Source organism: Rhinopithecus bieti, unplaced genomic scaffold, assembly GCF_001698545.2.
Source record: "Rhinopithecus bieti isolate Rb0 unplaced genomic scaffold, ASM169854v2 scaffold_30785, whole genome shotgun sequence".
Classification (NCBI taxonomy): Eukaryota; Metazoa; Chordata; class Mammalia; order Primates; family Cercopithecidae; genus Rhinopithecus; species Rhinopithecus bieti.
Window position 1 is genome coordinate 806,686 of NW_016813379.1, and position 25,467 is coordinate 832,152.

Consider the following 25,467-nt stretch of genomic DNA (forward strand, 5'->3'; position numbering starts at 1 on the left):
ACTATTCTTCCACAGAGCCTGGCCAAAAACCTCGTATGTAGTAGGCCTTTTAGCAAGGCTAGTTACTTGATTTAGGTATATTAAATGACTCTTTTAGGATCAGTATATTTCATGAGTGGGTAACTGGATAGTCCTAGATGAAAGACCTCATATGCCATTACCCATGGTGTGTTAATGGTCTGGATAGTATCAAAATGAAAAGACAGCCTATGAGTCATAGCTTCCCCTAGGTGAGGTCCCACAGACATGGCCCCCTGCACTCCTCATCTGTTCAATGATATAACACGGACGCCATCAGCTCAACAAATCAGAAATCGATTCCCTAGAAGACTGGAGTTCTCTTATGAGTTGGCACACCACGCTGCGTGTTAACAGGCAATAACACTAAAATGCACTAAAGACCATGTAATTTATTCCCAACATGCTGTTATTCTTTCCAAAACATTAGCTTTGGAGCAGAACGTTTGCTAAATGTTGTCTTTATTTCCAAAGCTTGGGGTAAAGATCATATGCAACCAATGACTGAGAGATAATTGGCCACTTTACAGTTTTAACCTCAAATGAACTCCCCGTCTGAGTAAATTTCCTGGTAAAAGATCCCATTTTAATAGAATGTGAAAGCTGCAAGAAAGATGGAGCTTACAGATCACAGTATGGTCTGTTAGATAAATGACCAGGAGTAATATTTCTTAAAACCACATTTTGTAGACAGAGTTAACAGAAAACCCAGGAAAAAAATACCCAGTGGTTCAGCATTCATGCTTAAATGAAAATAGCATGTGTGTTTTCAGCCCAAGTTGTGCCAGGACTTGGAGGGAAATTGGCAAGGATTAAAACCAGGAGTCCTTTGGGGGTTGTTGGGTATTGTCATCCTGGACCTGACCTCACAGCTTTCTCTTGGAGGAGAAAGCAAAAAGTAGCTGTGCTAAAACTTTGTTCTAAGAGTTGCCATAGAGTCCAGAAAGTTCCTCTTCTTGCAGTTGGCTTATTTTCCCTGAGCTGGCATTGAGCCAGAAGTCAAGTTATTATTTTGTTTAATAGCTGAAGAAATGACCATTTTGTGCTTTTTAACCTAAAGGTGGCCTTGACTGCAGATCCCTGGATGTTGTGAAGCACCTAAGAAGGTAAGTTCTTCCAATACAATGGGAGGGTGCTGTTGCTGTGCATTTAAAGTGAGGTCCTTGGTTTCCTCCTTTGGATTATCATCTTTGGTAAGGTTTGCCTCATGGAGAACTGGTGACTACGAGATGTCATGTACAAAGTGGAAGAGTAGCTTTATTGTCTTAAGCTCAAATTTCACAGGCTTGCACTCCTTGGTTTAGAATTCAGATTCCTCAATATGAAAGAGACTAAGAAAATGTCACACCTTTTAATCTATTTGGGCAGAAAGAAAATTTAAATCTAGTCAGAGAGGGTAACTGTTTACAAGAGCTCATCCCAAATATTTCAATTAGTTATTCAAGAATCCATGTCGAAGAATGCACTATGAGCCAGGAACTATCCTGGGTCCGGGGGGTTACAGAGGAAAACTAACCATGACTCTGCCTTTAGGGGCTCATGGTTTATTGGTGATTGGTCATGGGGAGAGGGAGAGGGAGTAAGACATACGTGTGGTAAGTACCATGCTACAGGTATGTACAGGATATGATGGAGCACAGCTTGGGGTGGGTCAGAAATACATTTAAGGAGAAATGAATCCAAGGTACAGGAGTTAGCCAGGCATCTCAAAGTTCACAGTTGCATGGGGTAGGCAGTTTGGCTGAGATGGAGGGACTAGTACATGAAAAACCACAGAAATGGAGATCGCATGATATGGTTCCGCATGTCTTGGGTGGATAGGCATGTGTTTTTTGACAGATGAGGTAAGACAAGTTGGCAGAGGCCAGATCAATAGCAGCCTCGGGGTTTTTTTATTTTATTTTATTTTTTTATTTTTATTTTTATTTATCTATTTATTTATTTATTTTTTTCTTTTTTTTTTATTATACTTTAAGTTCTAGGGTACATGTGCATAACGTGCAGGTTTGTTACATATGTATACTTGTGCCATGTTGGTGTGCTGCACCCATCAACTCGTCAGCACCCATCAATTCATCATTTATATCATGTATAACTCCCCAATGCAATCCCTCCCTCCTCCCCCCTCCCCATGATAGGCCCCAGTGTGTGATGTTCCCCTTCCCGAGTCCAAGTGATCTCATTGTTCAGTTCCCACCTATGAGTGAGAACATGCGGTGTTTGGTTTTCTGTTCTTGTGATAGTTTGCTAAGAATGATGGTTTCCAGCTGCATCCATGTCCCTACAAAGGACGCAAACTCATCCTTTTTTATGGCTGCATAGTATTCCATGGTGTATATGTGCCACATTTTCTTAATCCAGTCTGTCACAGATGGACATTTGGGTTGATTCCAAGTCTTTGCTATTGTGAATAGTGCCGCAATAAACATACGTGTGCATGTGTCTTTGTAGTAGAATAATTTATAATCCTTTGGGTATATACCCAGTAGTGGGATGGCTGGGTCATATGGTACATCTAGTTCTAGATCCTTGAGGAATTGCCATACTGTTTTCCATAATGGTTGAACTAGTTTACAATCCCACCAACAGTGTAAAAGTGTTCCTATTTCTCCACATCCTCTCCAACACCTGTTGTTTCCTGACTTTTTAATGATTGCCATTCTAACTGGTGTGAGATGGTATCTCATTGTGGTTTTGATTTGCATTTCTCTGATGGCGAGTGATGATGAGCATTTTTTCATGTGTCTGTTGGCTGTATGAATGTCTTCTTTTGAGAAATGTCTGTTCATATCCTTTGCCCACTTTTTGATGGGGTTGTTTGTTTTTTTCTTGTATATTTGTTTGAGTTCTTTGTAGATTCTGGATATTAGCCCTTTGTCAGATGAGTAGATTGCAAAAATTTTCTCCCATTCTGTAGGTTGCCTGTTCACTCTGATGGTAGTTTCTTTTGCTGTGCAGAAGCTCTTTAGTTTAATTAGATCCCATTTGTCAATTTTGGCTTTTGCTGCCGTTGCTTTTGGTGTTTTAGACATGAAGTCCTTGCCCATGCCTATGTCCTGAATGGTACTACCTAGATTTTCTTCTAGGGTTTTTATGGTATTAGGTCTAACATTTAAGTCTCTAATCCATCTTGAATTAATCTTCGTATAAGGAGTAAGGAAAGGATCCAGTTTCAGCTTTCTACTTATGGCTAGCCAATTTTCCCAGCACCATTTATTAAATAGGGAATCCTTTCCCCATTTCTTGTTTCTCTCAGGTTTGTCAAAGATCAGATGGCTGTAGATGTGTGGTATTATTTCTGAGGACTCTGTTCTGTTCCATTGGTCTATATCTCTGTTTTGGTACCAGTACCATGCTGTTTTGGTTACTGTAGCCTTGTAGTATAGTTTGAAGTCAGGTAGCGTGACGCCTCCAGCTTTGTCCTTTTGACTTAGGATTGTCTTGGCAATGCGGGCTCTTTTTTGGTTCCATATGAACTTTAAAGCAGTTTTTTCCAATTCTGTGAAGAAACTCATTGGTAGCTTGATGGGGATGGCATTGAATCTATAAATAACCTTGGGCAGTATGGCCATTTTCATGATATTGATTCTTCCTATCCATGAGCATGGTATGTTCTTCCATTTGTTTGTGTCCTCTTTGATTTCACTGAGCAGTGGTTTGTAGTCCTCCTTGAAGAGGTCCTTTACATCCCTTTTAAGTTGGATTCCTAGGTATTTTATTATCTTTGAAGCAATTGTGAATGGAAGTTCATTCCTGATTTGGCTCTCTGTTTGTCTGTTACTGGTGTATAAGAATGCTTGTGATTTTTGCACATTAATTTTGCATCCTGAGCCTCGGGTTTTAAACAAGACCACTTTCCCAGCTCCTCCTGGCTATTCCAACATGTTACCTGGTGCCCTGAGTTCTACCTCAGCATTAGTCAGTGTGTGAGTATCACTCTTTCTTTTTTTTTTTTTTTTTTTTTTTGAGACGGAGTCTCGCTCTGTCGCCCAGGCTGGAGTGCAGTGGTGTGATCTCGGCTCACTGCAAGCTCTGCCTCCCAGGTTTACGCCATTCTCCTGCCTCAGCCTCCCGAGTAGCTGGGACTACAGGCGCCCGCCACCACGCCCGGCTAGTTTTTTGTAGTTTTAGTAGAGACGGGGTTTCACCGTGTTAGCCAGGATGGTCTCGATCTCCTGACCTCGTGATCCGCCCGTCTCGGCCTCCCAAAGTGCTGGGATTACAGGCTTGAGCCACCGCGCCCGGCCAGTATCACTCTTTTTTGCTCTAAGCAGATAGATCTTGCAGATCTGTAAACAAATTCTGGTTCTACTACTTACTATGCATGTAACCTTGGAAAAAACTACTTAGCTATATGGAGGCTGTGTTTTCTCTTCTGTAAAATGGGTCAAACCAAAAACAACTTCATAGGGTTATTGTGAGTATTACCAGGATCAAACAAGAACAATGACTGGCAGGAAAAAAAAAAAAAAAAAAAGTGGTCATGAAATATTTGTGGAATTAAATTGGGTACAGGAGTGAAAAGGAAATTCTTCTGTCTGGAAAATAGCCTTTAGCTTTCCAAACACCAGTAGCTGCCAAAGCAGTGTAGGACACCTGGAAAGAGGTAGAAAAGAGAGCTCTGAACCATGAAGAAGAGTGACAGGAAGCCACAGACCCAAAACTAGAAGACGGTAAGCCAGTGACGCAGATCAAAGTGGTAGGGGTGCATCTTGTGCCAGAACAGCAAGGGCACTGCCAGGTCAGAAGGGTGGACAAGAGGGAGGAGGTGGCAGATGCTGGCTCATAGGGCACTTCAGGGAGTGAATGCATGGCAGCCTGTGGCTTCCTCTTTCCTGATGTTGTCCTGGTGTCCTACCAGGCTCTGGAAAGAAATCAAAAAAAAAAAAAAAAAAAAAAAAAAGAAAGAAAGAAAGAAAGAAGAGAGGAAAAAAGGGAAAAAGAAGAAAACAGTGGCATTGTTGTTTAATAACAGCAACACCCCTTCATGATAGAAAACACATAACAAACTAGAAATAGTAGGGAACTTCCCCAACCTACTAAAGTGTGTTTATGAACAAACCACAGCTAACATCATACTTACTTAATTGTGAAAGGCTAAAAGCTTTCCCCCTAAGGTCAGAAATAAGACCAAGGTGTCTGCTCTTATCACTCCTATTCAAAATTGTGCTGGAGGCTTTAGTCAGGGTAATTAGGCAAGAAAAGAAATAAACGACATTAAGATTGGAAAGGAAAAGCAAAACTATGTGTTTGAAGATATATGATTTTACATATAGAAAACAATCTTGAAAAGAAGAACAAAATTGGAAGATTTGCAGTTCCTGATATAAAAATTTACTACAGGCCGGGTGCAATGGCTCATGCCTGTAATCCTAGCAATTTGGGAGGCTGAGATAGGAGAGTGGGAGGATCGTTTTAGTCCAGGAGTTCAAGACCAGCCTAGAAAATATAGGGAATCCCAAATCCACAAAATAAATAAGCAAAAAATTAGCCAATCATGGTGGTGTGCACCTGTCATCCTGGCTACTTGGGAGGCTGAGGTGGTAGGATTGCTTGACCCCAGAAGGTTGAGGCTTCAGTGAGCTGCGATCACTCCACTGCACTAACAGAGTGAGACCCTGCCTAAAAAAATAACTTACTACAAATAACTTGCTATAAATCTACAGTAATCAAGACAGTATTGTACTGGTATGAGGATTGATATATAAATCAATAGAATAGAATTGAGGATCCAGAAATAAACCCTCTCAATTACAATAAATTGATTTTCCATGAAGGAGTATCAAGAAAATTCAATGGGGGAAGAATAAGCTTTCTCAACTGAGACAAATGGATATCCGTATGCAAAATAATGAAATTAGATCCCCTGCCACCATATATAAAAATTAACTCAAAATAGATCAAAGACCTTAAATGTAGGAGCTAAAGCTATAAAATTCTTAGAAGAAAACATAGGGGCAAAGTTTTTCATGGATTTGCCAATAATGTCTTAGACATAGCACAAAAAGCATAAGTACAAAATAAACAAAATAGATAAATGTAGCTTTATTAAAATTAATAACTTTTGTGCTTCAAAAGAAACCATAAAGAAAGTGACAAGACAATGCACAGAATGGGAGAAAATTTCTGCAAATCATATATCTGATAAGGGGCATTCCTGTTGCTATAACAAAATACTGCAGCAGATAATTAATAAGTAATAGAAATCTATTTCTCATAGTTCTGGAGGCTGGGACATTCAATATCAAGGCACTAGCAAATCTAGGGACTGGTGAGAGCTACGCTGTGCTTCCAAGATAGTGCCTTGTTGTTAGGTCCTCACATGATGGAAGCGATGAAAGGGCCAAAGGGATGAACAGCTCCCTTGAACCTCTTTCATGAGTTCATTAATCTCATTCATGAGGATTCTACTCTCATAACTTAATCAGCCCTAAAAGCCCTACCTCTTAATACTATCACATTGCTGATTAGATTTTAACTTATGAATTTTTAGGAAACACATTCAGGCTACAAGGGGCCTTGTATCTAAAATATGTAAAGAAATGATACAACAAGAGACAAAAACTCAATTAAAAAATGGAAAATAATCTGAATAGACATTTCTGCAAAGAAGATATACAAATGGCCAATAAGTGCATACAATATGTTCAACATCATTAGCAATCAGGGACATGCAAATTAAAACTACAGTGAGATGCCACTTCACACCCATTAGGACGCCTATAATGAAAAAGATGAATAATAACAAGTGTTGGCAAGGATATGAAGAAGTTGGAGTTCTCATACACTGCTGCAAGCAAATGTTAAACAGTGCAGCCACTTTGGAAAATACAAAGCAGTTTTTTAAAACGTTAAACACAGAGGTTTAATGTTCAAAAGGTTAACATTTGACTTTGAAATTCTACTCTTAAGTATAGATACAGAAGAAATAAAAACAGGTCAACACACAAACTTGTATGTAAATGTCCACAGGAGCATTATTCATAATAGTCAAATAATGAAAATAGTCCAAATTTCCAGTGACTGATGATTGAATAAAATGTAGTATATATGTACAATGAAATATTATTTGGCAATGAAGTACTGATACACGCTACAACATGGAGGAACTTTGAAAACATTATGTCAAATGAAAGAAGTCATTCACAAAGGATTATATATCATTTCATGTACATGAAATGTTCAGAATAGGCAAATCCATACAAAAAGTAAATTAGCAGTTGCTTGGGATTAAGAAGAAATGGGGAGTGATGCTAATGGATATGGAGCTTCTTTTTGGTGTGATAAAATGTTCTAAAATTTATTGTAATGATGGTTGCACAACTCTGTAATTTACTAAAAACCATTAAATTGTACACTTTAAATTGGTTCATTACATGGTATGTGAATTATATCTCAAAGCTGTCATAAAATCCAACAATACAAATAGCTATTGTATTTAGCACTTTCTAAATGCTAGCTACTGTGCTAAACTATATCATCTTACCTAAGTCTCATAATAAATATGCCAGGAAACTTTTAGTTTTATTTACAAAGGGAAAACATGAGTTCAGAGATAAGGAAATTGACCAAGGTCACAAAACTAGTAATTACCATACTAGTTAGGACTTTAACTCATTTTGGTCTCATTTTGAGTTTCAGGGTCTTACAAAAGGATGTTAGATGGATCTTGTGAGCCTCCTTGTTTACAAGGCTGGGGTGTTCACAATAGTGACCAACACGAAACAGTAGAAATTAGTGAAATTTCTGCCTCTGACTTTCTCACCCTGGAACTGGGGTAAGGTGTTGGCTCCCAGGCGCAGTGAATATGAGGTGGCAAGGAATCTATCCTCAGTTAACTGTGCTCTCCTGCCTTCTAAGGACATATTTGTTCTAGAGGCTCACTTAATTATCCCTCAGATATGTCACAGCTGTCGTTCTGGAGGTGAGACTCTTGACCTCCACCCCCAGCACATGATTTTTTTTTTTTTTTTTTAACTGTTATCATACAAACTTTTTTTTTTTTAATTTAATTTTATTTTTTTATTATACTTTAAGTTCTAGGGTACATGTGCATAACGTGCAGGTTTGTTACATATGTATACTTATGCCATGTTGGTGCCCAGCACATGATTTTACAGATTATGTCTTGTGTTTGAAACTGAGTCCTGTTACTGTTGGCTCTGTCTGCTTCCTAGTTCCAAGAAACAAAACGTGAGAAGGAAGGTGTTAAGCCCACAAGACAAAGACGTCAAATAGTTCTCATCAAGGAACATTTGGATGAGTTTTGGGAAAATGACTGTGAAGCAGATGGATTACATTTTCTGTTTGGGCTCAGCAATTAAGGGGAAAGGGGACCCAAGCCAAATGTGCTGTGATTTTGTCAAATTTCAAACACTGGAACACATTTCAGGATGTTTGACTGAGTTTGGCAGAATCAGTACCTTGACTGTGGCCTTCTTTTCTTAGACAAAAGGTGACCAGAGAGCCTACAATAATCCAAGTCTGAAAGAAGCCACAGGCATGGTTACCCTTTTGTGGGAAATGGCACAGTGGTACCCTTTGTCAATTGGAATATTTCAGTGGGGGGATTAATTATGCATATGGTTATCCTTGCAAGCTTTTGAGAAAAGGATAAAATCAACTTACATAACACAATTTAAAACATATTCTTTCATTCTATTCCTCGTGATCCAGAGACTAAAAGGAGAATTGCATCTTTCCACGACTACCCAAACCCCTTCTTCTGTGCATCCTGAAGTATCCCCAGGAATTTTTGTGGCTGTACTTACTCTCATCCTTTGCTCTTTCCATTTGATTCTTTAGAATCAGAGCAGAACCAAGCAGGAAGCTCAGAATCAGAGAGATCTCATCCAGTTTTCAGCAAACCCAAACACTCTGCAATAGATTGAGTGGAAGGAAGAGGAAGAACATGATAAAGACATAAGAAAAGAAGCTGAGTCCTTGTTGAAACACTGAAATGGGTGGAGGTATCATTTCTTATCTCATTGTTTTTTCTCATAAGCCCTGAATTAATTCATTTATTCACAAATGGGTGCAGGTATCATTTCTTATCTCATTGTTTTTTCTCATAAGCCCTGAATTAATTCATTTATTCACAATATTTACCATGTGTTCACTATCATCTGTGTACTGGAAAGACAGAAGTGAATAAAACGGACAAAATTCCCTGCCCTCTTGGAGCTCGCATTCTCATGAATAAAATGCTGTTGTCACTTGGAAGCTATGATTATCAAAATTTTTAGAAGTCAGTTGCTTAGTTGGTCCAAGAGCGGTAGAATTTAAATTTTTTCTCCTGTAAGTAGCTACAATGCTTTGTCAGAATTTTTACCCTAGTATTACAAATATTTATTCTATTTTGCTGATAAATTTTAAAAATGGCCTCCACTGTCATTCCAGATGGGATATGTTGTCTTACCGTTGACAGAATATTCTACGCCCAAAGTTAAAATTTCTAAGAAGAAATCACAACTAAGTTCATCCTTTAAAACTTTTTTTTCAAATGACTAAAAAGTAGCGATTGGGAAGTGCTGATATTAAAATGGTGGCAAAACTTCCGCCTCAGAGCTCTCCTTTCTTCTCCCTGTTTCTCATCAGCAGATCTTTTTTTATTCACTGAAGAAGCAAAATTTGAAAGTAAATATATACATCAGAAACTGGCAAGAGAAGTAAACAGCAGTCTTGGGTTTTCACTTCAAGGCAAAACGATGGCTCCTAGTGTCGACTTCTGCACGTCAATCTTGTATATCAATTCCTTGTGATAGGAAATGTTATTTTCAGTGGATTGCAATCCAGACAATTGTCAAGAGAGCTCCTATGTGGCAACTGTTTTGGACATGTCAAGAGACACAACTTTTTCAATGCTGTATTAGCCCCAGCCTGGCTTTCACTGCTTCTGTGTCCCCAGCTGGTCCCAGCTAGTGCTGCTGATGCTCCACAGCTGCAGGCACAGCTCCACCTGAGCTATTCCTGATGGAGATGAATAGTGTTGCATGACTCCCTATTGCAGACTGGTTTCATGTTAAGTCTACTGTCTAGACTTGAGACTTAACGGCGCCAGATGTCTGAGGGACTCCCACACTCATTGCTGCCAATTAGATCTCAGGTCTACTGGTGGTATTCATGACCACAGGAGACGAAGTTTGGGTGGTAGCTCCTTTCTTTTACCTTCTCCCCCTACATTCACTCAGTCTATAGAATAAAACTGCAACCTTGATGTCCTATTTTTAATCCAACCAATCAATTTGTCTAATACAGTAGTCCCAATTCTGGAGATCCTAGTTTCAGTGACCCAGTTACTGACCTGGGTCTTCTTGCTTAGGAAGACCTCCGAGAGTGTACACACCTGCCTGTTAAACTGGTTAATTTCCACCAATATAAGTGTAAGTGCCACTTACTAGACGTAAATTGTTGGTATAGCCATTTCTAAAATGAAGATGGAAAAAGGTACAGCCCCAAAGACAGTAGGCATTACCTGACCTCCCATACTTTTAGAGTTATTCCTTGTTCCATCTCAGTGCATGTCTCAAACTAATTCCTGCTCCATTTTACAGCTTGCCTGATAATACTATAGGCAACAATGCAAAGTATCTAATGTCAAAGTCTCACACAATGATAAACTGTAATTGGAACTCCTTTATGGTGAGAGAGAAGCTTTTGTTATCAACATGTATTAGGCCTGCTGGACGTTTACTTGGTCACTCGGTCCCTGAACACAGAGATAAGTGGACCTGGGTTTCATATTTAGTCTCCTTGGGGAACAAATTTAGCCTTGGAGAATACCAAAGCTTTGGGCCCAGGAATGACCCAGAAGTTCTTTGGGACTAACTCAAAGCCTTACTAAACTCCCTCTTGGAACATCTTGGGATCCATAGCCCCAGATTCCTTGGTACACCCAGAGCATGGTATAGACTTTATAACATTGCTAGTCCTTTTTAATGTTTCAATCTTTTTCTTTCATCTTTATTCTAATAGTACCTTGAAAAAAACAGCATTGAGTATACAAATGAATTTGGGAGCAAGAGAGAGGGATCTGGGAGAAAAAATAAAAGTGAAGTTCAAAATAAACTTGTTTGGGGAACTAAATGGCTCTTATGCTAAGGAGAGTGGGCTCATGCCCACCAGGTGCATAATTTTTTAATCCCCACCAGGTGCATTAAAAAAATTTGTCCAAATTTGTGACCCTTGGTCCAATATGGAGGGTACTCGATACTTGATCTTTTCCTCTATGTCCAGGGCATGTCTGAAGTCTTTTAATTGGAGCTCTGAGAGCCCAGTGAGAAGTTTGTTGTTTGTAGCTTGAGACATGGACTATTCTTTTCCTTTTAAAATTTTGTGAGTCTCTAAGTCAACTTCAAAATAAGGATTGAGAAAAACTCAAGACTGTCGCAGCTTTATGTTGAGTGAATGCTTGCTTGAAACAAAGAAGCAAAAGGAAAACAAAAGTAAAATGGTTTGATCATTCACCAAATTAAGCATTAGATGTTACTGCCATCTAGTGATGATTTAACACCTGGCTGCCAGGGGAAGGTAGAGTCATCTTTTTGCTACACAGGTATCACCTTAGGGCCTATCACAGACTTGCAGCTTTGGGAACAAATGTGACATCTAGGTGAACTTCCAAATTACCAGAGGATGGTACTATGGTGAAAAGGTCCCACAACTGGAGAAAAATGCATGTCTTCGTATGAAATCCTAAGCCTCTTTGCTCATAATATTTCCTAAAAAAACTTCCTTGCAACAGTGAAAACAAGTTTCTCTTAACTCCATGACTCCAGGATCCTTAATGCATATTTAAACATTCACAGGCAAGTTATATGCCACCTCCCCATTGCATCTGCCTCCAAACCCTGTCTCTACACATCACTTAATAGAGCTCCAATCCCATTCCTCCTCATTGTCACTGCACTCATGGGGTCACTGGAGGTGGGGAAGAGGAAGAAGGAAAGAAGATGAGAAATAGTCTGATAGGGTACTTACCTTGTGTAGATGCTTCACAATCATGGTTGCCCTCACTATCATCCCAGAAAGTGGCATCATTCCTGTATGAAAGATGAGAAAATCAAGAATCAGAGAAGTTAGGTAACTGGCCAGAGATCACACAGTTAAGTGTAAGTAGCAGAGCTGGAATTTGAACCCAGTGTACCTGGTCTCATCATCTGGGGGTTTTTTTTGTGGCTTGGTAAGCACAGTGATTGATGTTGGAGAAGAACATTGAATGTGGAACAGTGGGAAATGTTCTCTGCTCATGAAAGAGCAGAGTTCAAGAATATCCTCACATAGCCTCCTCTGGAGCAGGTACAGAAGCTGGGAAGGTGTAGGAGTACTTGAGTGTAAAGGATTAGCAAGCAGGTTTTAGATGCACAAGCAAATCCATATCTAGAGCAGGGTTGCCAGAAACAGATGGTGACTCTAGGGTGCTAATTTCATCCCCTTCCCTCATCTGAAGAAACTCCATGCTTCATGAGGGTATCCAGCTCCGAAGGATTAAAAAGATAAGCCAAAAAAAAAAAAAAAAAAGGTGATCTGATCTAAGTCTGGCGCCAGCAGTCCCCTTGGGTGTGTGGAGGAAAGAACACTGACGTGGGTGAAAAGGTTACAGGTTGGGATTTCTGTTGCCTTGGGATTTGGGCTACAGCCATAAAGCTAAAGACATGAGGCAAAGCGTATTCAGTTTTCTTCATTGGCATCAAAGAGCCTTCTCAGATGCCTTTTCAGTTAGATGGCTCATGAAATCTTAGCCAAGTTCAGGCCAATGGAAACGATGTAAGCCCCTCTGGGTTTGGGCTCTGAGACATCCTACATGATCCTTCACATGGTCTTTCTTCTTTCACCTGAGGGCTACATGTGGAGTATTCATAGGGTAATTCTGAGGTGTTAGTAGAAGGAGGAATCCAATTAGGAGCCTTGAAAAATTACTTGGCACAAACATTCTTCTCTCTCCAAGCCCTCATGGGACTGGGTTGTGAACAAGAAAAAAGCCACTAAGATTTTTTGTTGGTTGTTTGTTATAGCATATCATGTAATTTAACCTGATTAATATACAACAACAGATACAAAAGATACCTACTGTGGTACATAGCCAACAACAACAACAACAAAATGACCAGAATTCTTTGTTGCTCCTTGTATCCAAGCTGTTTGCGATTTGACTTTGCACTTTGTCTCACTAAGGAGGCAAAGTCTATTTCCCTGCACCTTGAGTTGGAGCTAACCTGTGACTTCTTTCATGCAAATGGTAGCCATGTGCGACTTGGGAGTCTAGGTCTCCAAACGCTTTGCATACTTCTGTCACTGATTTAGGATCCTGCTCAGCCCCAGTGACAACAAGCCTTGACCTGCTGGATAAGGAGGGACATGAGGTCAAGACATCCCAGCCAACCACCAGCCAATGACATCCTAGTTCAATGTTCGGCCAGCCTCCTGCCACCCACAGCTGATCACAGAAGCATGAGTAAGCTCAGCTGAATTCAGTTAAGCCTGGCCCACAGAAACAAGAATGCCCAGCTGATGGCATGGTGTCTTTTTAACACTTAAGCTACTGGATTTTGGGGCTTCTTGTTACACAGCATTATCTGAAACACCTATGTTTTAAAAAGATCTGCTACTCTTATCCCAGCAGGACTTACTAAGAGGGTAGCAGAACTTGTTTTGCTGTTATCAGCCTACCACAGTCTCTAAAATTGGAACATTCCCCATTAGAGGAGACATCACTGGGATCAGGGGTTAGAGGGTTAGCAGGAGCATCCCGTGTTCCTGATAAGAACTGACTCCATTCCGCCTCTCTGGGAAAAGATTACAGGTGTTTTCTTTTCTCAATGAAAGTCCAGGCTAATTAAGGGAAGTGCTGAGAAAACCACTCATAGAAATTGTTGGGAGTCAGAGAGAGGACCTGCAGGAATTGGGGCTTAGCTTATTTCTCCCTGGCAAGAAGCTTATTAGGATGCAGGTTCTGTAAAACCACTGTTACTCCCATCAAAGTAAGCATGATGGAATAGTTTTTGATAGAGCTGAATTTTATGCTGCTTGCGTTCAAGGGTGTATATTAATAGAGTGCCTGGTACTGCTTCTCACTTGGAAAATTTTGAAGGCAGGAAACTTTCTAGGGGCACTCTGTGGTGGGAAGCAAAGGAACAGAAAATAGGTATGCTAAACTCTTCTGTAACTAATTGGAGAAACAAGGAGGTGTAAGTTTCTTATGTGAGAAAGGAATAGGTAGTCGGACTGGAACATTTTGGCAGAACAGTGTCTGTATTAGCCTCCTAGGGCTGTTGTAACAAAGTACTACAAACTAGGTGGCTTAAAACAACAATAATGTGTTCTCTCACAGTTTCAGGGGCTAGACATCAGCAGGGCTGTGTTCCCACTGAATCCTTTAGCAGAGAACCCTTGCCTGCCTCTTCCAGTTTCTGCCTGCCCAGACATTCCCGGCCTGTGGCAGCATCACTGCAACCTCTGCCTTCATCTTCATATGGCTGTCTTCCCTCTGTTCTGTGCTTTCACATGGCATTCTCTTCTCTTTGTATGTCTATTTCCAAATTTCCTCTTTTTATGACACCAGTCATTGGATTAGGACCCACCCTAATGACCTCATCTTAACTTGATGACATCTAGAGAAACCCTGTTTCCAGGTAAAGTCATTCACACATATGGAGATCAGTGTGTCTTTGTGTGGGGGAGGGTGGAGAGCAATTTAACCCAAAACAGTGCCCAAAAGGGCTGGCTTCTGGGTGAGGGAGCCCAGTAGTAAGAGCTGTAGACAATAGCAGAAGATGGGGGAGGGGGCAAGATGAGAGCACACAGCAGTGCAGGGCCTTCTGCAAAGTGGGCGTGAATCACGTTAAGGAAACCAATATTTGGACTTCTGCTTCTCAATGGGCATAAAAGTCAAAGGAGTGCCGGATATGGCCCCAGTCAAGAAAAATAGCTTCTTGCTCCTTTCCCTCAAGTCTTCTTCCCAGTCCCCTACATGTTAAAAATGGAAGAGATGCAGAAGGAGAAAGTGTCCCAGGAACGAAGGAGCAGACCTCTGCAATAATCATCACTGAGGACCAGAGCCATGGGGAAAACTAGCACTGGAGAGAGAAGAGGAGACAGTAGGGCTGAGTTCAAGATGAGATTGATAGTTAAGCCAGACTTTATGAAACCTGAGTGGGTACACAGGTTGAGATTTGCCCAAGACATGCTCAAGAGGTGCAGAAAGGAGCTTCAAAGGCCAATATGTGCCAAAAAAAAAAAAAAAAAAGACATACTTACACTTCACCTAGTGAATCAGTTTGGTAGAAGAGTTATAGGTGTTAAGGTCTAATAAACTGTGTGTGTGTGTGCATGTTTTTGTTTTTGTTTTTTTTTAGATGGAGCCTCGGTCTGTCACCCAGGCTGGAGGGCAATGGTGCGATCTCGGTTCACTGCAACTTCTGCCTCCCCAGTTCAAGCGATTCTCCTGTCACGGCTTTTTGAGTAGCTGGGACTACAGGTGAATTCCGCCACACCCGGCTAATTTTTGCATTTTTAGTAGAGATGGGGTTTCAAACTCCTGACCTCAGGTTGGTCTCAAACTCCTGACCTCAGGTGATCCACATGCCTTGGCCTCCCAAAGTGCTGGGATTATAGGCTTGAACCATTGTTCCCTGCCTAAACTGTGTGATCCTGACCAATCTTTTACCACCTCTGAGCCTCAGCTGCCTCATCTATACAGTTTGGATAATAACTTAAATACACACACACACACACACACACACACACACACACACACACCTTCTACAAGCTTGTAAAAAAAACTTTCTATGTTTGGGGTGCTGTTGTCAGAATCCACAGATGGTGGCTCGTGTTTCCATGTTTGGTTCTATGGTATCAGACAATGCATTCAGCTTTTCTGAGCTTCAGCTTTCTCATTTATTAAAAAGGGCCATGAGTCATGGGGCTAATGGAAAGATTAAATGAGATGTGAAATTGCTTTTTTATTTTGCAAATTGTTTTATGCTTGTAAAGCATTTCAGGCATGTCTCCTATTGTCTGTGTTTTTATGATACCAAATAGCTGTAGCATGTTGAATTAAATGTAAGAATTTATATTACTTGAATCCTGTTGATGAGAATTTGTAATGAGCAATCAACCTTGTACAATATGAACCCCCTGGAAAGCTTTAAAAATACTAATGTCTGGGTTCCACCCCCAGAGATCTCCACTTAATCAGTCTGAGCTAAAACCTGGGCATCAGGGAGCTATTCCAAGCTCCCAGGAGATTTGACTGTGCTGCGGGATAGGGGGAGGTGGTTTGAAAACCATAGAGTAGAAAGTTCTGCCGCTGTGACTGAATGTCTGACTGCCACATTGTTATCTGTTTTGTTTTTCTGTTTACCTCTGACAATTTTTAACTGCACTGCAATTTTTGTGGATGGACTAGGAGCATGTTGATTTGGGTGTGATTTTCTGGCTAGTCAGCGATTTTTTTCTTTTAGCTTTAGGTTTTGTCAGTTTTGATCAACTACTTTATCATTTTCTGCTTGCTACATGAAAACTGTACCTGTCACCTTAAAAATGAAAATTGGCTGATAAAATTCCAAATTCTGACAGGAAAAATAATATCATTTGTGTGAATCTGAAAGATGGTTTCCTTTCCACCACTGGAACAACTGCTTTTATTTTTTAATAATCTGAGGTATCTTAGGAGGACTGCAATTACACTGTAGAAAAACATGTGACATTAATAAATCAGAATAATTAAGACAGTGCAAAACAAACACATTTGTAAGTGCTGAGCAGGGAAACACAGAGAAAAATTAATCTTTAGTTGAGGGGTTGGGGAGATGGAGGTTGCCATAATGAAATCAGATTTCTGGGAGAAGGCTTAGACATGCCTAGGGGCACATGAACCTGGTGTAAGGCCGGCTGCTGCGAGGCAGCAGTATAACAGTCCTGCAGGAGAAAAATTAGATTTCAGAGGGGTGGCTGAAAACATGAGGCCAAAACTAATACAAAGGCAGATGTGTTCCTAACAGAAAACCCTCTTGCCGGCTTCTCTTCCTGCCAGGTTTGCAGGGCAGGGGCAGCAGGCTTCTTCCCTTTTGCCCAAATAGGAGAAGAGCCCATTCAATCGATATCGGCTGTCCAAAGTGGGCTGAGACTGAGAGGTTTTATTCTTCTCCTCCCACTTTCCTTCCAAAAGCAGCAAGGGTGAAACACCAGGTTTAAAAAGCGACTCAGTAGCTGACAGTTCCTGTAATACTCACAGTCTCAGCTGCTCTCCTAACTCCAGGGTATAATTATCCTTCTACTTAATTGGAGGTTCAGGAGAGCTTATTAGCTTGCTCTGTTGTTGCATAATTCAGGAGTTCAGTTCAAGCTTCCTTAAAAGTGAAGCAAAGGCACTTTGCAGTGCAAGAAGCAGGGCTGGACAACTGAGGAGGGTCACACCTGGCTCCATGCCCTCCCTGTTCTGCTGCTAATTCGCTGGGTAGCATCAGCCAAGTAGCCAACCTCTTTGGGCATCAGCTTCTCTCCTTGCCAATGAGGAGACAGACCTGGGTTAGTATGTGTGAAAGGGTGTTCCCTGAAACATTTGCTTTTCAAGAGGCTTCTTTAGAAATAATGGTTTTGTGTCCTTAAATAACTTCAGAAAATGTTGTGTACCAGGCATGCCTGTGGTGTAGACAATAGATTGTCTCACTCAACATCTGTTCCAACATCAAGTTTACTATCTAAGCCCTGTATTTCCCAAACTCCTTTGCACTAGAGTTCCAGATAGGATTAGGCTACCAGTCAGATGCATTTGGATAAGACATGAATTTGAAACTGGGGTAAGCAGGCAGGGAGACATTTATTTAACTGTCATGGAATGATTCCTGTGGCAGTTTCCGGATCGTAACTGAGTTCCCTTAGCAAGCCAGTACTCTGCTGTGATTCTGAAAATTATTCCTGCAGGCCCAGCATGGAGCTTGCATGCCAGTGTTCCAACAATTTTATAAACTCTCAATTCCTTGTATCAAATCCCTCGCTAATTAAAATAAGAGTGGTTTTATTATCTGCAGCTGAATTTGACTGATGCACAGCCTCTTAGGTATTGACAATACATATAAACCTGTTAAATGTTCTAAAATTTCTGGCAGTAAAGAAACCTATTTTACCTAGTGTGTTTCAAACTTACTGCCTTTAACTATAAACCAGGGGTCTATATCTTATGTTGACTCTTCCTATACCTTTCAGAGAGCAATATACACTTTTGTTTTCTCATTGTCTTAGAAGGGTAAAGAAGAGGCAAAGTCTACAGCCTTTAGAAAGCTGCAAATTCTGATCACCTCTTTGCATCTAGCCTTCTTAATGTAGAATATGCAACTAAGGGGTTGATGAAGAAAGATGTTCATGATACTTCTGCCTTTCATTCCCTTGTAAGGATCATTCTCATAGACATTTTGATTCTCTGGGTCTGAGGAGAGGCCCTAGGGTCTGAGTTATTAACAAATACTCCAGGGGATTCCAGTATAGCTGATGCATGGTTGGTCCTCCGTAAGAACTGCACAAGCCTCAGAACGAAATCATCAGCATTATGCTCACAGTTGTCTTCCTGGAAAAACCCTCCACCACCCATGTAGAACTTCAGCCTGATACCAGGTATCTCAGCAGTCCCTCTTCAGCAGCTGACAGGGACACCTTGGTTACAAAAGGAATATTTTAACTGCTTTTAGTCCAACAGACTTTTTTTTTTTTTCAGACGGAGTCTTGCTTTGTCATCCAGGCTGGAGTGCAGTGGTGTGATCCCGGCTCACTGCAAGCTCTGCCTCCCGGGTTCACACCATTCTCCTGCCTCAGCCTCCTGAGTAGCTGGGACTACAGGCGTGTGCCACCACGCCCAGCTAATTTTTTGTATTTTTAGTAGAGACGGGGTTTCACCGTGTTAGCCAGGATGGTCTCGATCTCCTGACCTCGTGATCCGCCCGTCTTAGCCTCCCAAAGTGCTGGGATTACAGGCATGAGCCACCGCGCCCGGCCAAACAGACATTTTGCCATCAAAACGGAAACACCTAGCCCGGCGCGGTGGCTCACACCTGTAATCCCGGCACTTTGGGAGGCCGAGGCGGGCAGATCACGAGGTCGGGAGATCGAGACCATCCTGGCTAACACGGTGAAATCCTCTCTCCACTAAAAATACAAAAAAATAGCTGGGCGTGGTGGCGGGCGCCTGTAGTCCCAGTTACTTGTGAGGCTGAGGCAGGAGAATGGCGTGAACCCGGGAGGGCGGAGCTTGCAGTGAGCCGAGATAGCGCCACTGCACTCCAGCCTGGGCGACAGAGCGAGACTCCGTCTCAAACAAACAAACAACAACAACAACAAAATAGAAACACCCAAGCAAGCTTGGGTTTCTCTCCTTTCTGCACACCGCAACAGCTCTGTCACTATGCTGTCGCAGGTATATTTTGAAAGCTCACTCTCAGGTGAGGATATGAGATCCTTGAGGGAAAGCTCTGTGTCTCAATTATCTGTGTTCTTTAGTCCCTAGAATGCTGATTGCACAAAGTAACGTGCTATTATTATTTTTACTATTTTAATATCCAGATACATCCTTCTTCTAAAATGGCTACTGCCTCAGGACGTTTGAAGGGGGAAAAGAAGAGGAGAAATTTCTGCTCCAGGAAGACTTGGAATGACGAACACAGGTAGCAAATTGTTCTTCTCTCCTTTTATCTCTACTCCCAGTTTTTAAAGTCTCTCACCTGCAAACTCATTGGTGGTGTTCTGTCTTTGCTTGCAGTTCTTACAAAGGCAAGAATGCCTGAATACTTGGTTGAAGGAGCATCTATGGCTTCAATCTGAGTGTGTTTTCCAACTTGATGCAATGTATTATGCCCCTAGGCCTTTGAGAGCTGCTGTGTGTAATCCCTAATGCTATGGCTTACACGTATGTCTATCAAATTGTGTCTTGTCTGAGCCTTCTGGGCACAAGGGAATATTCTCTTGATCAATATGTTCGATGAGCTAAAAGAATTTTGCTGGATATCAGATATTGCCTGTGTTCTGCTAGGCCCTGGACATTAGAGTATGATTTACAACATCTCATTTGTTTTGATCAGCACCCCAAGCTAAGTTGAGGGATTTTGGGGCTTTAAATGGTTGCAAAAACTTCAGCACAATTCAGTGTAAATGGTTTAAGAGTTTAAAGAGACCACCCTTCTCTTCTGGGGCAGTTTCCTCTTGGTTCAACTTTTGTCATATGTTCCCTGAAAACACTGCAAAGTACTGCGTGCTTCACACTCACCTCCACTCTGTCCTTCAGAGGGGTGTGGACTGAGGTGGTTAGAGATGGTCTTTGAATGTGTTTGCTTAGGGAATATCACTCAGGGGAGTTTCAGGAGCAATATTTGAGCAACATCATAGATGTGAGGATATTAGAGCCAGGAGTGATCTAAGAGATAAAGTAATTCGATTCTTTTATTTGAGAGATAAGAAACCTGAGACCCAAAGATGTTCCACAGCAAGTACAAACACAGAAGCAAAGTTCTCAGGCTTGGAATCCAGCATCTTTTCTGAATACAAGTAACCTCTAAAATTTATACTTTTGAAGGAACAATCTGCAAGGAAACTTAAAGTGTGCCTTCTACATACTTCCTTGGAATTTCTCTAAAGGCTTTTCAAAAATGAACAACTTATTCACAGTGCTGGTCCAAATAAGGGAAGTATCCTCCCACACAAAGAAAAGTTTTTAAGTGCTCGCATGCACCGCCTGGCACAGTTTCCTTACCCAATGCCAGACTTCAAAATTAGTGGTTTTCAAAGTATGTACCCTAGACCAACAGCATCAAATCACCCTGGGAATTGTTAGAAAGGCAAACGCTTGTGTGCAAATCTACCAGTTCATACATTCAGAGGTGGTCCTAGATCTCTGTATTTTACAAGCCTCCTAGGTGACTCTCATGCATGCTCAAGTTTGAGAACCACTTAATAATTTTGAATTCTCTTTGCACAATGTTATTTAGAAGCAACTGGAATATTCTCATTCCCCCTGCAAGACCTTGCCTCCCGCCTTTTGTTGCCCTTCTTTAGTTTCATATCTTTGGATTAAGACTTCTAGCTCTAGATTATCCTGGACTATAAAACATGTTGAGCCTTCAAATCCTTCGCATATCAGTGTGTACAACCGTATCAGAAACTTCCTTAATAGCAGATTTTGATACAGTATGTTTATAATGTATTTATAACTTATTTATGTCTGAAGGCTGACTTACAAAATGTAGGTGAATTAGAATAATGAAAGAGGCGTATCTCACAGAACACAAGCACAAGGAGAAAGCCCCTGAGTCTCAGGAGCTGACTGAAACTACAGCATAGTAGCCCACAGCACCCCTGGTTGTCGCTTGTATCTACTCTGCTTTTGGAGTCTTGGAGTCAGTTTTGTTCTCTCTCCTTTTAAAATTATTATTTTTTTTAAATTGTACGTTCTGGGGTACATGTGCAGGATGTGCGGGGTTGTTACATAGGTAGACATGCGCCCCAGTGATTTGCTGCACCTATTAACTCATCACCTAGGTATTAAGCCCAGCATGCATTATCTGTTTTTCCTGATGCTCTCCCTCTCTCTGCCCTCTACCCCCAGTAGGCCTCAGTGTGTGCTGTTCCCCTCCCTGTGTCAATACTGGCTTTCTCTGCCTCGTAGTCCATATGAGAAAAAATGGCTACAGCCTGCAACTCCTAAGTGGAAAAGAACTAGCCACCAAGAAAGAGCCCACATGTCTTTCCCAGTCTCAATTCTAAGTTCCTAGAAGGGGATTTTAGCTTAGGTAGGACCAGCTTTTCACCTGAGGTCCATCACTTGTGTGTGGGTGTAGGAACGTGCGCTTTGGGACCCCCATGCGTGTCATGGTGTGGATGGAGTATAGGTAGAGTTTTCTGAAAATAGGGGAGGACTGGAAAGTTAACCTGATAGACAGACAGCTTGGATCCTGGATAAGAAAGTAATTAGAAAGAGTTCTATTGAATGGTGGAAGAGATGTGAAAAAGAGGAGGGGAGCAGAGGGATGCAAAAGAATAAATTTCCCAGGTGGTCATTCTAAGGGTTTAGGCAAGTCAGTATTTGTAATAGGTTGAGTTGTGTTCCTCAAAAAGATATATTGAAGTCCAGCCCCAGGTACCTCAGAATATGACCTTATCCGGGAATGGGGTCATTGTAAATGTAATGAGTTAAGATAAGGTCATTCTAGAATAGGGTGAGCCCTAAATCCAATGTGATTATGGCCTTATAAGAAGAGGGAAATTTGGACACAGATGCAGAGACACAGAGGGAAGACAATCATGGGAAGTTGAAGGTGGAGCTTGGAGTGATGCTGCCACAAGCTAAGTAGTCTGGGGCTGCCAGAAGCTTGAAGAGGCAAGGAAGGATCCTCCCTTAGATACTTAGGAGGGAACATGACCTAGCAGCACCTCAATTTCAGATTTCCAGCCGCCAGAAGTGTGAAACAATAAATGCCTGCCATCCCAAGCCACCAGTTCATGGGACTTCATTATGGCAGCAAATACAGTATTCTTTAGCCCTTTCATGCATGTTGAACTGCTACCTGTCCCATGCTCCAAGCACCACAAAAGCCTAACCTCCTGCAGTTCCACTTTTCCTAGCTTGGTCCATGACAGCCATTCGCCTTTGGCTTAAAAATCTTCCTTCCTCATTTTCTGATTTCCACTTTGTTTCTGGCTTATTGACTTATTACTTCTTCTGGCCTCATCATTCTTTGCATTTTGATATCCTTTACTATTTGCTATAGCCAGTTTCAAATTATCCCAATTGTAAGGGACAGACACTTAAATATGGAGGATTTATTAGCTTAGAATATAAAATGTAGAGATAGTCTCACTTCAAGAACAGTTGGTAAAAACTCAGACATTGTCACTAGGACAATGTTTCCTTTATCCCATGGGTCTGCTTTCCTTATAACTGTCCCAAACCTCCATCAGGCTCTCTTATTTGGTACCAGGTGGCTACCTGAAGTGCCAGGCTGAGGTCTGACCACAGAGTGACTAGTAGTATGTCTTTCTTTTGATAGTCCCAGTAGGAGTTGGGAGACCACAGACTGCCTATTTACCGGTAATGAAAACTGAGGGAATATACTATTTTAATTGATTCCAACTGGGTCATGTGTCCTGTCCTGGAGATTTGGGCTGAAGTCAGCTAAGTCTGAATCAAGTGTGCCCACAAAACACTTGCTGAATGGGAGATTGATATTGGGAAGGCAAAAATAAGAAGTGTCTAGTGCATCTTCAACCTCAACTTAGATTCTTTATTCTTCTGTGTTGCAATAGGCTAGCACATGCCTATTGTGGTATAACATGACCCAACCCTGTAGGTTCACTTATTTTTTTCCCACCCTGCAGGAGAAGTAGGAGAATGAGTGCCTTACGAGTTCAACCAAGGTGTTTACTCATAAAAATTCAATCAAATGACATAATTAATATTTTCCAATTCATAAGAAATGACATAACCTAATGGATAGAATTTCATAAATTACATACTTTTAGTCCTAAAACATTTTCTAAAACCTTTGGCAACTGATACTTGTTGTGTATACTAGAAACTAAAAAAGAATGCTTTAGTCCAGCATTATGTCTTTAATTATTTTTTCATTGAACATACCAAGTGCTCCAAAGACAAGATTGAGTCAGTGGGCTTCTGTCTGACTGTGAGGTGAAGGATGTTCTCTATCCTTGCCTCATCTATCTCTTTGAAGCACTTTCCTTCAGTGGCCACCTAAGGCATATTCTTTGCAGAACTGGGAGACTTCCTGGGTTATCTTCAGCAAAACAGACTGCTACTCTTCACCAAAACAGCATTCTTCTCCTTAAAGTTCTTCCCGGGCCTAGGGCTAAACTATCAAGTATGTTTCTGAATATGTGTTGGCTTCAATCCTATACCTTTGTCCTGCCATTGTTTCTTCCTGGGACACATTGAAGACAAAGTTATAGCTTCATTGTCTTCTCCCATGAAATTGTCATTGGTCACCTCCATGCTAAGACTGCATCAATAAGAAATAAATACATATCCCTTGTTCTAGTAAGAGTGACTAATCATAAGCCAAAATTATACAAAATGTTCTATACTTCCTGTTGTGATAGGCAGCGAAAAGGAGAGTGCTGGGGGAATGTACATCAAGGGAGTCTAACCTAGTCTATGGTGGAGCAGGGAATAGAGAAGGTGTCCCTGAGACTGTGGTGTTTAAATAGAATCTTGGAGGAGTAACAGTACCAGTCTGGTGAGGTGAAGGTTGTATGGTGATATAGTAGAGTTTGATCATAGATATGGTAGTTATAGGAAGGAGTTTGGCATATCTGAGAAATGAAAGGATGACAACATGGAGGACACAATGAGTAGAAGGAAAGTGAGATGAGCTCACTCAAGGATGGAGGTGCAGCCAGTGATGAGGGAGAGCCTTGTGAGCCACATGAAGAACTTTAGACAATGCTGCAATCAGTGGGTGGTAATAACAAGATTTCTGACAATAGCAACCTAAATGGGTTTGCATTGCTAAAGGCCATTCTGGCTTCCGTGTGCATAATGGATTGGGGAGACACAAGAATGAGTGCACAAGATTCTTAGATTGTATTTGTGTGATGTTGATCATCACCGGGAAACTTCCTTTCTTGAGTACCTATAATGGTACTTGCCTTTAGTAAATGTGCCTCTTAGAAGATTTGGATGCACTTAAAACACAACATGTCTAACACCTATCTCATCATCTTTTTCAATGCCGTTTTACCCCATAAAACTCCCAACCTGGGTCATATGTCTTGGCAAATAGTGCCAATTTTCATTTGGTTTTGTAATCCAGAATCTTATTTCTTCCTTTCTGTTTGTTTCCCTCACCCCCTCTCACTCCAAATCCTTTACCAAAATTGTCTATTTTATCCCCCTTACATCCTCAAATCCATCATATCTCTCCATCTTCTGACAGAGCCAGCATCATCTCTCTTGCCCAGGGGATAACTGCCTCTTCATTCACTTCATTGGCCTCACTCTGCTGACTCCCTGCCAGTCTTATCTTCACACCAGAGTGTTCTTTTCAAACTGCAGGCTGCGTGCTGTGGCTCACACCTTTAATCCCAGCACTTCGGGAGGCCATAGCTGGGAGAATCGCTTGAGGCCAGGAGTTTGAGACCAGCCTGGGAAATATAGAAAGACCTAATCTCTACAAAATTAAAATAAAAAAAATAGCAGGGCATGATAGCATGCACCTTTAGTCCCAGCTACTTGGAGGCTGAGACAGGAGGATCTTTTCAGCCCAGGAGATTGAGGCTGCAGTGAGCTATGATTTCACAACTGCACTCCAGATTGGGTGACAGAACAAGACCCTGTCTCAAACAAAAGAGAACAAAAAAAAAAAAAAAAAAATGCAAATTTAATCATATTTCCCTCCTGTTTAACATCTTGTAATAACTTTCTTTGCTCGTAAGCTTCAGACAGAATTGCTTAAG

At 41.2% G+C, this 25,467-nt stretch overlaps 1 long non-coding RNA gene across 1 annotated transcript in view; it reads left to right on the plus strand.

The window, feature by feature from the left end:
* Positions 1-1,076: 1,076 nt before the first annotated feature.
* LOC108512765 (uncharacterized) overlaps positions 1,077-25,467 on the plus strand; it is a 50,258-nt gene continuing 25,867 nt past the window's right edge. The window contains exons 1-3 of the long non-coding RNA XR_001880687.1: positions 1,077-1,124; positions 8,824-8,987; positions 19,570-19,670. This is a non-coding gene — a long non-coding RNA (uncharacterized LOC108512765). The remainder of the gene's footprint in view (positions 1,125-8,823; positions 8,988-19,569; positions 19,671-25,467) is intronic.